The sequence below is a fragment of the Ursus americanus genome, chromosome 1, assembly GCF_024610735.1.
Source record: "Ursus americanus isolate L20-20 chromosome 1, mUrsAme1.1.p, whole genome shotgun sequence".
NCBI lineage: Eukaryota > Metazoa > Chordata > Mammalia > Carnivora > Ursidae > Ursus > Ursus americanus.
In genome coordinates this window covers 22,538,056-22,555,378 of record NC_142127.1, presented here as the reverse complement: position 1 = coordinate 22,555,378, position 17,323 = coordinate 22,538,056, and the positions used below count along the sequence as shown (strand labels likewise).

The following is a 17,323-nucleotide window of genomic DNA, read 5'->3' as shown; positions in this document are numbered from 1 at the left end:
TCTTTGTCCCTCATCAACATTTAATATTATCAGACGCTGTATCTATTTTGTCAAGAACCATGAAGATTCTGAGATATTACCCCACTTGCAGGGTTATATACTTGTTATATATGAACATTACAGAAATGCAAAGCACTGGGTCAAGGAAAAGAGTTCTTTATTGATACTTATAACCAGATAGCAGAGTAGCAGTTAAGAATTGGTCCTCCACATCTAGACCTGCAGCAAAGCACTCAAAGCCAATGGAGTCTTTCAAAGTGGGTAGAAATTACATCCCATAGACAGGGATGGAGAGGAATAGATTCTTTTTTTTCATTTATATATAGAACAGAGAGAGCCGCCAACTTTCTCTCCCGAAAGGAGAGAGGAAAAAAAAAAAATTTTTTTTCTCTTTGAGACTGGTATGGAAATGATCCTGGGTTTCTTGCACCTTGTGGTTTAACATAAGGACTTGGTCCATCTGCTATTGGCCCTCTTAGACAGATAAGTTGCATTACCCTTCCAGATCAGAGAAACTAGCTAGAAAGTTGATCTAATTTGCATGACATGTGAAGAGTACGATGTTTCCAGGGAGAGTGAAAGCAAATATTCCCCATATTTATGTTGTATACATTTCTGTGTTTCAGGAAGCTAGGGCTTTTTTCAGAGGCACTGAGAAATCCAAGGGAGTTTCATTTTCCCACAGTCATATTATGCAATTTTCTTACCACCTTAAAGAATTTAAGATTTTCCTTCTCCTTCCCTCCCTCTCCCCTTTCTTCTTCTGTGTCCTTGTAGCCATAAAACTTCTTTTATCTCCCTTCTCTTGCCAAAGTGGAGAGTATATCCCTGCCCTTAGGCAAGATTATATCTAGTAGGAAGGCAGACTCTAAACAAGATAAATAAATATATGGTAAATTAGGCAGTGATAAGTACTTAGACAAAAATCATCTTACACCTAAGGGAAATGAGAGAGCTAGGTAGCCAAGTGGTAAGTGGTGGAAAAGCATTCCAGCCAGAGACAACTGCAAATGTGAAGGCCTTGAGGAGGGTTTGCAACCGATGACTAAGAGAAGGGCTGGGTGGCTGAAGGGGCAGTTGAGAGGAGAGTAGTACAAAGCTCACTTTCCTATTCATTACTCATTTCCCTTGTTAATCTCACAGAGTACCTTGGATGGTAGATGTTGACTGATCAGCACCAACACATTAACTGCATTACATTTGATTAAACTCATCTCCCTCACCTAAAGAGTTGTGTCTTTGTAGATGAGAATAAAAGTGAAGAAAAACTGGTGATCTTGGATTTGATAGAAAGCCTCCTTGGGAAAAAGAAACATTGAAACCATGTAATTGAGATCTGCCAACTTGTGTTTTCCTTCATCACAATTTAGTACCTAAAACTTGTTATTTTTTTTTACTGATCAAATTTATTATGTTCAAATGTGATTTTCAAAGACCAAATAAGAGGTTAGAAATATTCATCATGAACATTTGATTTGGCATTATTCTCCACTTTTTTTTAATAAAGTTTAAAGCCATTGTTTTTCTTATTGATGGTGACATTGTTTTCATGATTAAATTTTTAAACATCACTTATTTTGAGTGAGATTATAGGGGAAAGTTAAAATATCATCTTTATAAAAACAGTTACATCATATTTATTTATTAAGATTTTAAAAACTGATACAATTATGTTAGATTGTATCATTTTTGTCTTGCTAATATATATCACTAAAAATGTGAAGGCTAAGAAGTGATTTGGATCAAAATCTTAAAAATAAGGAATTAAATGAGTCAAGTAAATGTGGACTAAGCAAATCCCAAAGTCTGTATTGGACATGGTTATTTTATACAAATGAAAGTTTCTCATCACAGAAATGTTATAAAAATATGGCATTACTGGGCTCATTACCTTGAAAGACAGTACTGGAAATGTAAACTAATTTAAAAAGTTTAGACAAGTGGATCAATGCCAAATCTTCTGTTTATTATAGTGTTGTACTCGTCTCAGTTTTCAAAACTAGTATCTCAATAAGCCTTTGCATTTTTCAGTGAAAAATCTCTATTGATCACAGGCTAAGAGGTAGGAAACATGGAAAGGAACTTGTGTGTCAATGATTTTATTTGTATGTGATATCTTCTGTCAACTCATTACTAATTTCACTGGTCTATTATTCAGAGTAGCAAACTCTTTCACTGAAGGAAAGAAACACAGTTAAGTTTAATCCAAGGAAATAAAATATTCTTATCTCTAAGTTAATAAATCGGGCAGACTATATGGACTAGAAGAAGCAAACAAAAATTAATAGAAATCTGTAAGAAAGGTGATTGAGGTTTCAATATGTTTATTTTTCAAAGCAAAATAATGAGATGAGTAAATAATGTCATTGAATCAACTATTAAAGTAAATGGCTAAAATTGAGCTGGGCTAGACCACTGTCAGTCCCCCCCAGGTATAGACCGCTTTTAGGGTAATAATATTATAATAATAAAAAAAAAAGCCACAGGTAATTGAACTAAACAATAATTAGGGATGGTGTGATATGAGTGTTAACTAATTCTTTCTGGGTGATTTTTGAAACAGGAAGTAAGAAGAGTTTGTTTAGTTGAGCATAGATAATCTTAGAGGCTGACCTTAGAATATAAATGGTAAAAAAAAAAAATTGTTCCAAACATGTGACCTCAAGAATGATTAGATTCTGATGGTCTTGTGTCTCTTGGTGGCCTGGTTACATTTTATGAATCCATTCTCATATAAGTCTGAATAACCCCCATCTGGAAATGGAACACTTCCTTCTTCTGATAACATTTTTAAGGTTGGCTTGCATTATTAGTAGTTGAATTGCCTGGCTTTCTTGTTTTCTTTCTCCTATTCATATCTTCACAAACTAAGCAAGGGGGTGGGAAAGAAAGGCTCTGGAATCAAAATGTGAAATTGTGTTATAGTGAAATTGTTTTGGGGAGCAAAATATATAATTAGGATTTGTATCCCAAGTATCTGAGCAAGAGCTTAGTCACAGATGCTCAAGTGACCACAAATATGGACCCAGGGGCTTTTAAATCCTGGGTTATAATATGATGGAAGCATTTCCCTGGGTCATCCTCAGCATCAGAAGTAGGCAGATATATCAGAAGTTTACACATACTGTTGGTTTAGCAGAAAGACTTCATTTCAAAAGATCAAGAGTACCAAGATCAAGCCTTGTTCATTCTTGTGATGCTTTCTGCAGTGTCTCCTTCCTGCTTTGCCAAACCTACTCTTTGATATTTTTTAGTCTTGTCTCTGGGGTAAAATCCTTTTCCTTTACTATTTCCCTTCCTTTCTTTTAGAAAATCACACAAAATATTGCAAGTAACCAATTATGAAATGTTTGGAACTGAAAATAAGGTGTACTTGAACATGAAATGTTATGGCATGATTAACATAAATGCAGTTAATCTATTGGAAAACTTACCTTACATGAATCAGATATGCAACATAACATACACACACATTAATTTTTGAATTGATCATGTCTATATGAACTGCTCATGTCTGAGAGATTAGGAAGACATCATAAAGCTCTATATCTGCCTATAAGGCATTTGCATTAAGTTTGGATAATATACTGTTAGCCCTAGAAGGGTTCTTAGAGATAATCCTGACAAATTTGCTCATTTCACAGATACATAATTTGCTCATAGTTGTAGAGTGAGATCTCTACTTCTCCTCTATTCCCCAGAAGCTATATACTTAGTTTAGGACTTTTGTTTTTGTTTTTGTTTTAACTTCATCCTAGGATCATCAATATTCTACGTTATGAAAGTATCCCAAGGCCATCCATAGTGCTTAGCATCAGGGCTAACCTGAAGGTTAAGATAGAAAGCATGACAATACTGTAATTTGCCAGAAGTATTTAGAGAGAGTTCAATTTTATTTATGTGCAGGCTACCACTTAATCATTTTGTATGGATGCTGAGTATTTCCTTTTTTATTATATATTCTATTTAATGCTTCAAAATGTATTCATTAAGATATTGCTTATTTAATCACTTTTTTCAATGATTTAACAATTGGTGTTAACATTTGGGTGATATTAAAGCCAACAGTTAGTTATCCAAACCCAGTTCAAATGAGAAAGTTTTATTATCTAATATGAATGCTAGGAGGTGATTTATATACTGAATAGTTCAGAGCATGTCCTTGAACAATTGTAGCTGCTTATTTTTTGTCATCCTTGTGGCAGGTGCCAAATTGTAATTTTTAATGATTCAACTTAAATCAACTAAAATGAATCCTTGTGGAAAAACATAATACCTGCCTGGTACAAGGGAGTAGATTATATTGCCTTCATTTACACAGAAGTTATTCATAATTCATTGACACCCTCTCATTACTAATTTATGAGTGTTTTTTTTTTCTGAGCAAATGGAAAATATATAACTTTGTGCAGGTGTTCATGCTATTTATGCCATATTGAGTAGAGTGGTCAAATGCTGCTCCTAGCTCATGGAAATAGCTAAATAAAGTTTATAACTAACCAACATGAAAACCACTTTGAGGATATATAATAGCATAGCTCTTCAAACACTGTTTCTCCAAACATTTATCTTTAATATGAATTTTATTTAAATAGCTTAAAATGCATGGCAAATGACACTAAAATATAGAAAAAGTACTTGTGGCAACGGTAAATTAGAGCAGAGCATGGCATTTTACAGAATATTTGAATGTTATAGATTTTTTAAATCCTTAATTAAATCAATTATAGGAAAGTAGATGTGAAGTGTCAGAGTTTGAAATGTAGATACATGCATATTAACATGTAGAGAGAGTAAAGCATTGAATTTTAAATTAACTACAAAAATGGAAATCATTCTCTTTATTCCCACATTTTTCTTCTTTTCTATTATAAAAGATCTCATTTATAGGCCATAAGAGGAATTGGTAGTAAAGCTATTTAAAATGTGCAGCTTAATTAATTATTTTTACTCTAATCCGTCCTTGGGCAAAATACTTCCAAGTGGAAGAATTTGTTACCCTAAAAGCCTCTGGGTTGGAATGACTGCTTGAAAAATCACAGGAGTAAAAACTAGTCAATTGGGTAATCATTTTAATTGCCAAAACTGGTCATTAAGAAGGCCTTCCAACCAGACACAGAGTTGGAAATCGTTGATTTAGTGGTTTCATGTAGCTTATGTTGTCTTTATTTTTTAAAGACAACTTTACCGAGATTGGGAGATTGATCTGTTATTTTCCACCCTTTCTTCCAGGGATTTACCTTCATCAAATCTAAATTATCCAATTTGGAAGGGAACAAGGACTCAGTAGATTTCTATAATTTTTATTTAGATATTTAAATAAATCTGACTCAAGGATAATTTCCTTCAATTTACAAATTTTGGGTAATTAGTGCTTGTTGTTACTCCTGTTTTGCAAGTATTTAAAGGGATTGGAAAATCTCAAATTCTCTGATTTCATGCAAAATACTCCATAACTTCTTGGGTCATAAGCAATGAGAAATAATTGCCTTAGTGAAGATACTAAGACTGATTTTTTAAGTTTATTATTTACTGTTTTTTTTAAGTGTATAGCATTTTATGTGCAAATTTTTTTTATTTAAATTTAAAAGTAAATATACAGAGTCATAATTGAAACAACAAGAAAATGTAAATAAGTAAATATTTTCCTTATAGTGAAGTGTCTGGTAAATGTCACTATTTCATCTTTTCTTTTGAGATGATGATGATTATTTAATCCCCTTCACCTATTTCACCCATCCCCCCAGGAGCCTCCCCCCTCTGGTAATCATTTGTTTGTTCTCCCTAGTTAAAACTCTGTTTTTTGGTTTGTCTATTTTTTTTCTTTGTTCATCTGTTTTGTTTGTAAATTCCACATATAAGTGAAATCACATATTTGTCTTCCTGACTGACTTATTTCACTTAGTATTATACGCTTTAGCTCCATCCACTTTGCTGCAAATGGCAAGATTTCTTTCTTTCTTTATGGTGGAGTAATATTCCATTGCATATACATACTGACTTTTTATCTATTCATCTTCTGATGGACACAGTTGTTTCCATAGCTTGGCTATTGTAAATAATGCTGCAGTATAAATAGGGCTGCATATATGTTTTTGAATTAGTGCTCTTGTTTTCTTTGGATAAATACCCCATAGTGAAATTACTGGATCATACGGTAATTCTGTTTTTAAATTTTTGAGGAACCTCCACATTGTTTTCCACAGTGGCTGCACCAATTTGCATTCCCACCAACAGTGCATGATGGTTCTAAAAATATACATGTTGTCTAAGGGTAAAAGAAATTATTAATGTTTTAAGGACACAAAATGAAAGATTCTTAAATTTTCATTTTCTAGTATTTTATAATTACGTGGTTTAAATTATGCTGTGGGTCATAGTATGGTCCTTAAAAAATTTAGTTCAGAAAAAAATGATATATAAAACAACTTCCTTGTGTGACTTATTAATTGTATCCTGTAAACTTTCATATAAAATCATGATTAAATATATATTAATACATATCTTTTTATTATTATTATTTGAAGAGATAGAGACAGCCAGCGAGAGAGGGAACACAAGCAGGGGGGGGGGGTGGGAGAGGAAGAAGCAGGCTCCCAGCGGAGGAGCCTGATGTGGGGCTCGATCCCATAACACCGGGATCACACCCTGAGCCGAAGGCAGATGCTTAACGACTGAGCCACCCAGGCGCCCCACAACTGAGCCACCCAGGCGCCCCAATATATATATACACATATCTAACATGTACATAATAAAGAATTAGAAGGAAATGGAATACATTTACCATATTTGTGTGTTTACTGTTATCTCACTTCGAAGCCGGAGTGAAAAAAGGTTTTCCTCTTGGTGCTTTAGCTTTTCCTCTGGAAAATGAAACACAAAAAAATCTAGAGTAATGCTATCTTATACTACAGCTAAATTACATTAATGTTTCTTGAAGGATACACTTTTAAAAATATATGACTAGGTCTTTCAGGATAACAATGTTTCTGAAACATTTTCTATGACTGGTTTTAAGTTAGGCTGAAAAGTTCAAATTTTGATCTCTCTTACATTGCAACCCAGCTTTTATTTTAAATACTTCTTCTGATCTTAGACAATTAAAAGGGGAGGGGTGTCTCAGAGTCTGTTTGATTTGCTTTGTTCTTATTTTTAATTAAAGAATATACATGGCAAGAAATACTTGATATTCTGCATATATTTATGTTTCCATCTTCAAAAATTATAATGTTTAAGTAAGGAAGAGACATTGATGAGTGGAATAAAAAGATCTCAATTTTTATGCTGTAGAGGTTAAGTATTTTGGAGGTCAGCAAGATTTCTTAGTAGCGAATATCAAGTAGTATTCACTGATTTTTTTTTCTCCTAGCATGGAATACAAATTATTTTACTGAATACATGAGTATTCATATTTCAATGTTTGCTTTTTGAGTGTTATACACAACCGTATTGAGAATGAACTTGATAAATGTATGTTGAAAATTCCTCTTGTTATAACATTTGGAAATAGCATTCATATAGTTTATTTGATTAAAATAGTATGAAATTCTAATAGAAAACATCTCTTATCTGTCTCGGGTGATGTCTGTGGAAGACAATATATTATTGCTGAAGTAAACAGCTAAAGGATTATTAATTTGCTCCCAGATTACAAAGAAAGTTTGGAGGAAAACTGAATGGTTAGGGCTCATTATAAATTGATGAAATAGAAAATCTTAATTCATAAGAACTGGTGGGCATAAGAGGAGTTCATGTTGTAATGTGATAACTGTGTTCATCTACTCAAAGCTCCTATTACCCAAATGCAATCATGCTTTAAAATTGCTTATTTTTTGCCACTCTGGAAAATAGGTATGGAGTTTCCTCAAAAAGTTAAAGATAGAATTACCCTGGGTCCCAGCAATTGTACTACCAGGTATTTATCCAAAAGATACAAAAATACTGATTCAAAGGGGGACATGCACTCTGATGTTTACAGCACCATTATCAGCAAAAGCCAAATTTTGGAAAGAGCCCACATGTCCATGACTGATAAATGGATATATACCACATCTTCCTTAGATAGGTAGATATAGATAGATAGATGATAGATAGATAGATAGATAGATAGATAGATAGATAGATAGATAGATGATAGATAGATAGATAGATGATAGATAGATAGATAGATAGATGATAGATAGATAGATAGATAGATAGATAGATAGATAGATAGATGATAGATAGATGTGATATATAAGAGTGTGTGTGTGCGAGGATATATATAGGTAGGAATATTATACACATAAAGGAATATATATATATATATACACACATAGTGGAATATATATATATATACACACACACATAGTGGAATATATATATATATATATATATATATGTATATATAATGGAATATTACTCAGCTATCAAAATAATGGAATCTTGTTATTTGTAATGATGTGGATGGAGCTAGAGTGTATTATGCTAATCAAAAGAAGTCTGTCAGAGAAAGACAAATACCATATGACTTTACTCATATGTGGAATTCAGAAACAAATCAGATGAACATAGGGGAAGGGGAACAAAAAAGAGAGAGAGAAGCAAACCATAAGGAAATCTTAACTGTACAGAACAAACTGAGGGTTGCTGGAGAGAAGGTGGGTGGTGGATGGGGTAACTGGGTGATCGGGACTAAGGAGGGCACTTGTGATGAGCACTGGGCATATGTAAGTGATGAATCACTAAATTTCTTCTGAAACCAATATTACACTATATGTTAACTAACTACAACTTAAATACAAAACTGAAATTAAAATAAACTAAAATAAAATTGCTTATTTTTTTAATAAAATTGTTCTTCAATGAATACAAAATGAGTTAACTCTATATTACTGACAACTTATTGATACAGCATCTAAAACAGCTGTCTCTCTATTGGCTAGCCTATCCACCCCTCTTTCCTCAAAAGGTTTAAACACCTATGAGTAATGAAGAATCATCAGTGTTGTTATTGCATCAGAAGAAAATGGACCATAGGCTTTTGGTTGTCCAAGTCAATCCATTCATCTTTCTCACTCTATGTGTTTTGATAAATTGTGGATGAAGCATGTACTTCATCATTTAAAAGTCATTTGCCCTGGATTCAGCTATGGCAAGTAGTTACAATAGCTTTAAACTCTTCTGAATATTTTGTTTTGAACATAATTCAAGGAAAGCAGTATTCTTAATATTAAAACACAATTGAAAGTACTGTAAAATGCTGGCATAATGAATCAATTTTCTCAGGAAATCTTTTTGATAAAAACATTCCATTTTCTGAATAACACCCAGTTCTGTAATTTTAAATCAGTAAAGTGGCACTGGTAGACAGGAAGGTGGTTGCAACATTAAGAAGACATTAACCCACTTCCCGAGGTTGAGCTATCTAATTGTGAACTGTCAGAATAGTGTTGCTTTTCAGATTCATTTTTCCTTCAAAAATATTCAGTGAACAATTTTTTAAAATGATTATGACAGATAAAAGGAAAATGTATTTACAAAGCTTGAGCTTTTTAAGCAATAGCTGAAAAAAATAGAAAATATCAAGTTTTATTTCATGGACTCCTTTACTATTAACAGTCTCAAAGACTGCTCCACTGATTCTCTTAAGAATCTTTGGAGTCTTTATTAGTCAAATCTGTTGTCTTTAGCTCTCTAGCTCTGTGTGTGTGTGTGTGTGTGTGTGTGTGTGGTAATAGAACATTTGTCAGGAGTCATGGATTGGATACAGGGAATTTTGTTTTTTAAACTTGGTTCTACAACTTACCTGGTGCACTTTGAACTTTATTTCCTGATGTTAAAAATATATACCTTCTTATATCATGGGGTCATTATAATAAGGACAACTAATTTAAGTTTCTTCTCTTACATTTAACTTTTATTTATTTTACTTCTTAATAAGAAGTCTCAAAAGGCTACAAAAGTAGAGACGATAGCATAATGTACCCCATGTACCAGTCACCCAACTTCAATAATTCTTCATATATGGAAAATTTGTTTCTTAAATATCCCCTCACACTTCTAGTCTGTGGATGATTTTGAAACTTCTCTTAAACATTTAAACATTGTATCTGTAAGCATTTTAGTGTGTAACTGTAAATGATAAATTATTTTTTGTATTTACTTTTCATAATCAAAATACTTTTATTGTATCTTAAAAAATAGTGCTCCCTTAATTCATCAAATTATCCAGTCGAAATGTTTGCATTTGTCTTTTTAAAAACTCAATTCAGTCTGAATTATATTTATATAAGATAAATTCACTGAATTTAAGTATACAATTTGGTGACATTTGAAAAGTGTGTAAGATTGTATAATGACTACCACAATCAAGATATAGTACATTTCTATCACTCCATAACGTTTCCTCATATGCTTCTATTGGCTGGGGGATATGATTGGTGCATGTTTAATTAAAAAAAAAAACAAAAAACCTGTTAAAGAGTTTTCCAAAGTGATTATACTATTCAACTGTACCACCAACAGCATATGAGAGTTCCAGTTACTTCACATTGTCACCCACTCTGGAGTATATATTAATATATCATTGTGGCTTTAATTTGCATTTTCTTATGTTAATCATGTTGAGCAGCTTTTCATGTGGCTACTGACCACTTCTATTTAATTTGTGAAATAGCTACTAACATCTATTGTTGATCTTTATTTATTTACTTAATTTTTAAAAACAATTTAGCGTTTTTATTATTGAGTCCTAGGGTTTTTATTTATTTTGATTAAGTACTTTGCCTGATAAATATGATATGCATATTTTCTCCTATTCTGTGGCTTGCTTTTTATCCATTTATTTTATTTTTGTAGTAATGTATATGAAGGGAAAAAACGTTTTAATATTGATGAATTTGAATGTATAGATTATTTATTTTATGGTTCATGCTATTTGCATTTATCCAAGAAATTTTTGCCTACCTCAAGAAAAAAAAGATTTTATTTTATTTCCTTCCGGAAGTTTTATAATTTTAGGGGGAAACAATTCAGGCTTTCACCAATAAGTAATACGTTAGCTTTAGGGTATTAATTGATATCCTTTATCAATTTGAGGAAATTTCCTTATATTTCTAATTTGTTGATTGTTTTATCAAGAATGGGTTTTTATTTTCATCAAATGCTTTTTCTACATCTATTGACATAACATATTTTTTCTGCTTTATTTCATTAATATAGTGAATTACATATTAATTGCTTTTTGAATATTAAAATAATCATGCAATCCTGAGATAAACTATACTTGATCATCATGTGATATTGTTTCCATATGAGGTTATATCTGAATTATTATTTTTGCTTAAAATATTTGTATGGATAGTCGTAACAAATATTGGTCTGCAATTTTCTTTACTTGTAATGTCTTTGTTAGATTTAGATGTTAGGGCTATTCTAGTCTCATGGAATGAGTTGGAAAGCGTTTCCTTCTTTATTTTCTGAAAAAAGTTCGTGCAGGTCTTATTTCTTTCCTGACTATATGAGAGAAGTCACTATTGAAACCATCTGGGCCTGGAGGTCCTCCTTTCTCCCTTCCTCTTTCCCTCTGTCCCTTTGTCCTTCTGTCCTTTCTGTACATCCACAACTCACACACATGTGTATATATGTATGTATATATATATACATATATATATATATATATATATGTATATATATATATATCTCCAGTTGTTCCAACTCCATTTGTTGAAAAGACCACCTTTTCCTCATGGAATTATCTCTGTACCTTTGTGAAAAATTAAATAAGTATAACGAATAGGCTTTTCTGGATTTTTTTTTATCTTTTTGCAAATTTTACAATCAGTTTGAGAATTTCAACAAAAATTTTGCTGAAATTTGAGATTTCACTGTATATACAGATAAATTATGGGCAAAATTGATATTTTAGTAGTAATGAATCTTGTGATTGATAAATATGGTATATTTTGTCTTATGTCTTCTTTAATTTTCTCATTAATATTTGTCAGTTTTCGGTATGCATATCTTGTGCACATTTTGTTAAATGTTTTTTTAAATATTTTATACTTACGTAGTTTTATTTTAGCTCTTTAATTTTGAAATAATTTGAGACATAATAAGTAAAAAAAAATAGTATGTATTGTATGCCCTTCCCTCATAATTCAATTATAACAATTATGCAGTTATAGTTGATATTAAACTATTAATTGATCTATAGATCTTTCTCAAATTTCAGTTGTACCAATGAAGTCTATTTTTCTGGACCAAGTTCCAGTCCTGGATTACACATTGCAATTAATTTTCCTGTTTCCTTATTTGCCTATAATCTAAGACATTGCCCAATCTTTTTCTAATTTTGTCTTGATACTTCTGAAGAGTACTGGCTTATTGTTTTAGAATGTCCCTCAATTTGGTTTATTTGATATTTTCTCATGATTTAATTCTGGTTAAAAGTTTTGGGAGAGAAACTACTATAGTAATATAGTGCCCTTCTTAGAGTATCACATCAAAAGACACAGAACAAGGGTATGTCTCATTGGAAGTGATGTTAAGTTTAACCACTTGGTTAAAGTAACATCTGATTCCACTGTAAAGGTACTCTTTTTGTCCCTACAAAATTAATAAATATTCTTGGGAAAAGACTTTTTGGATTTTAGCATTTGTCCATGATTCCTGACTGTAACAATTACTGTAGTCAATGTCAAGTGTTAGTTTTCGATTTCAATCAGTTCTTTCTACACTTTTTTTTAATTTTAAAACCACTGATTTATTTATTTATTTATTTATTTATTTATTTATTTATTTATTTATTTTTAATGATTTTTTTATTATATTATGTTAGTCACCATACAGTACATCCCCGGTTTCCGATGTAAGGCTCGATGATTCATTAGTTGTGTATAACACCCAGTGCACCATGCAATACGTGCCCTCCTTACTACCCATCACCGGTCTTTCTACACTTTTTAATTGGAAATCTCCCATAAGGAAGAACTTTACCTTGCCATCCTTCCATTTATTTATTTATCTTTTATTTTTTCAATTATTTATGTCAGTATGGAATCATAGAAATTTTTTATTCTATGCATTATAATATATTACTATTATTTTTTGTTACTCAAATTTTCCCATATATGGCCATTGAGAAGCTTTGCCAGTGGAATCCTGCATTCTCTTGACATGCCCCATCATTTTTCGAACAAGTCCTTATTTTCTGCCCTCTCAATATATTCCACACTCATACTTTTCCTGCCCCAGAGTATGTAATATTTAGTGTTGTTATTACAATTTCAATTTAATTTAATTTTAATTTCCAACTTTTTTTGCTAGTATATACAAATAAATTTTTCTTTCTATTCTCTGAACTTACTCAGCTCACCTATCAGTTCTGGTAAATTTTTTGTGGATTCCTTAGGATATTCTACATATATGAGCCTTTCATCTGCATCTCAGTCTGAATTGGGATCCAGATAAATTCCATATATTCCATATATTGTAAATCACTGATACATACTATTTTTTTAACTTATTATGTCTCTTTAATATTGTTATTTGGAATTTGTTATATGCAATTTCCTGCTGTAAAAACCGGGTAATATGGCTTGTCGAGTTTCAAAGTCTAGATTTTCATATTCCATGCTATGGCATTGTTTAACATCTTCAATTGTCCTTGTATTACCTGGACATTGTAGATATAATTGTATATATACATATATATATATATATATATATATGTATATACATATATACATATATATATATATATCTACTATATGTGTTTTTGTATATTTTTATAAAAAATAAAATGTATTATTTTGGTAATGTAGCCTACATATTTATGTTTTAAGAGCAGATATTATATTTTGCTTTTTTTTTTTTTTTCAGTTACCCTTATGCTGTCACAGTTAGGGGCATTGTTCCTGGAGCCTGGAATCAAATCACATCTCCACCACTTCTTCCTCTTCCTTCCTCTTTTTCTTTTTTAAACAGATTGACCAAAACACGATTTCATAGCATACAGTTCACCCATTTAAATTAAACATAAAATAATATGCTTATAAGATATTCGCAGAGTTGTGCAACTATTATCACAATTTTAGAACATTTCATCACACTACAGAGAAACCTTGCACCCTCAGCCATCAATCCTTGATTGTCCCTCCTCCCGTCCTTTGTCAACCATAAATCCATTTATTGTCTCTCTGGATTTGTGTATTCTGGACATTTCATATAAATAGAATCATGCAATATATATGGTCCTTTGTGACTAGCTTTTTTCACTAGCCCAATATTTTTGTAGTTCATTAATTTTATAACATACATAGTAGAGCTGGAAAAAGAAATTGAGTGTGACATAATAAAGGGAAGCAGGTTGTAGTAGGGAAATCAAGATAAATCTCCTTCATTGAAAAAGTGTTTTTGAGCTAATTCTTGAAAGGGGGTGAGCTGGTTGGCCAAGTGGGTATTTTGGGGAAGGGTCTCTCTCAGGCATAGAGAACAACCTGTGTAAAGACTTTATGTGTGCTTCATATATTTGAGACACAATCAGGAGAGCATTGTGGCCAGAATAGAGTGCAAATAGAGTGCAGAATAGTAGGTGATAATTCCAGGAAGGTAGCAGGGGTCAAATCATATAAGACATCATAAATCATTTCAAGGACTGAAGAATCTTAAAGAAGATTAGATGTATAGATAGACTTACATCTGAATGTAAAAAGTTGTTACATTTTACTTACATTTTTTTGTGTTACTGTTAATTTTTTGAGTTTCTGCTTCATCTAATAGACTTCTATCGAATTAAATGAATTTTAAATTGAGACACATTTCTACAGTGTGTTTCTTTATTTTAAAGATTATAGGCAATGACATTTAACTGTGTAAGATTTTTTGCAATTCTAAAAATAAGCAGCATTTTATAAGAATATATTATCACTCAAGAAACTGATGACAGTGTTCACTTCTGAGGAAAAGGATGTGAGGTTGGGAATTGGAGGTGGAAAGGAATGTGTGCATGATTATTGCAATTGTTAAAAATAAGTTCAATGCATTTTGTATGTAAATTATGCTTCAGCTAAGTTGATTGAAAAGAAAACTGTATGTGTAGTAAGGAAGATGTGTATATGAAAGTATATGTACTCAATGCAGCCTGATCCTGCAGTAGTTTTCATTGAGTTTTAATTTTTTTCAACAGTTATGCATTTAACTTGATTAATAAAGAAGAATTTTAAGATGATATTACCACATATTTATGAAAATTCAAATAGAGTTTTATTAACTCACCTTGCTACCATTACATTTTTTTATAAATATTTTCACATTTATTGAAGTGACCTTGGAGTAGCCTGTGGCCACATGTATAAAATGTAATAGATATAATGTATCAGTAAAATAATAATATCATATATTATAATTTTATATATTATAAATAATAATATAAATAAATAAAAATGCTTAAGTAAACATTTTGGATATAATCTTCAATCGCAAATCTTTCATCACTTTCTCGAAGTGACATTTAACAAATCAAATGGGTGTTATTTTTTTAGATCTTCATTTTTTTAATTTAAATTCAGTTAACCAAGGCATAGTACACCATTGGTTTTTGATATAATATTCAATGATTCATCAGTTCAGTGTAACATCCAGTACTCATCACATCACGTGCCCTCCTTAATGCCCATCACACAGTTACCTCATCCCCCCACCCACCTCCCTTTCCGCAACTCAAATGAAGGTTATTTTGTTGTTGTTGTTTTATTTTGTTTTGTTTTGGCTAGCAAATGTTTAGAATGTTTAGAACAGCAAATGTTTAGAATGTTTAGAACAGTATGTTCCAAAGATATATAACCCCTCTCACATGTACAACAAACAAAAATCTTTGATTTCCAAAATTGGAAATCAGTTACAGTTCTGACACTCAAGGTGATAGGAGTTTCAGGACAGTCAGCTTCAATGTAATATGACTTGCTTAATTAAAATCACTGCTTTTTAATTTTCCCTCGAAGTTAATAAATTGGCATCATAACCTTTGTGACTCTTAGTAGAAATTTCCAGTTGACGTCTGACCAAAAAAATAAATGGAACTCAAGGATCTTACCAAAGCAGACATTAATTTTACCTCTAAGCACAGGTTGGTGATGTAATGGTCTCAGAAGTTGAAAAAGCATTCTTTACAAATGGAAATCTCTTGTAAAAGTTTATTTTTTAAGTTGATTCTTTATCATTTGTAACACTTTTGAAAATAGAAATAAGACTCGGAGTATTTTAAAATAGTACCTTTACAAGCTTATTTCATTGCTACCACATCATGCAAAAATAATTATACCAAACATTTATGAAAAGCTTACTATGTAACCATGCTAAGTGTTGTATGAATATTATTTAACAGTTTCTAAAATTTTTTGATACAAATTAATTCTGTTTTTGTTAAAGAAGAAGAAAGAAAGGTCCGGAGAAGTGAAATTACAATTTAGGTAGCAGAATAAGAAAAAGTTCAAAAACAGTCCCAAACATTCTGACTTCAGAGCCCAGGCTGATAATCCTAGGCCATACTTTCTTTACAAATGTAGTGTTGAATTAATTTGTTTCTACCCTTCACCTGTACAGTTTTATGCATACATACACACACTGGAAAACACATCTTCATGCTTACAAATAATCATCCTTTTGTGCAGGATATTTTTTTTTTACTTCTTACAATGTAACATCTAAAATAATATTTGATTTTTGTCAGATATTCAAAAAATCCCAATTTGAAAAATTAAGACTGGCATTTCAGTATAGCTTTGACATATGAGTTTTTATTTAATATATACTTCTTTGACTAGCCCTTCACTTCTTCTAGTAAAATATTAAAACGCCAGGAGAGTTGTATTTAGACAATGATCTAGACAGTAACAGCACTGAAATATTTATCAAACGCATGAATGTGTTCCTGAGAAGATTATGCCTACAGTGTTTCAGTAAAACACAAATTTGGTAACACAGTTTTACAAAGAAAAGATTATATCTTTCGGTACACAATCAAATAAAGTACAAAGCTGAGTTCAAAGTTCAGATAAATAGACCTTTAAAGAAGTAAGAAGCAAAAGAAAGAAACCCAAACACAAGAAGAAATGTTTTTTAATCACTCTTTTATTAACTGATTTGATAAATAATCATCTAATGTTAAATATGTTCTAAGCGCTTGAGTTACAAAAATGAAAAGATAAAATTGCTGGTTTCAAATATTTCAGTCTTGCCAGGGAGATGGATAAAATATAAGCTCTTAGATATTCTCTGTTGAATGTTATAATGAATGTGTGTAGAAACTGCCTGATTATGCAGAGGAAGGAGCTATTTGCTT

The 17,323-nt window shown here is 31.5% G+C and overlaps 1 protein-coding gene across 1 annotated transcript in view; it reads left to right on the top strand.

Moving 5' to 3' along the window:
* LRP1B (LDL receptor related protein 1B) overlaps positions 1-17,323 on the top strand; it is a 576,984-nt gene that overhangs the window by 279,027 nt on the left and 280,634 nt on the right. The window lies entirely within an intron of this gene.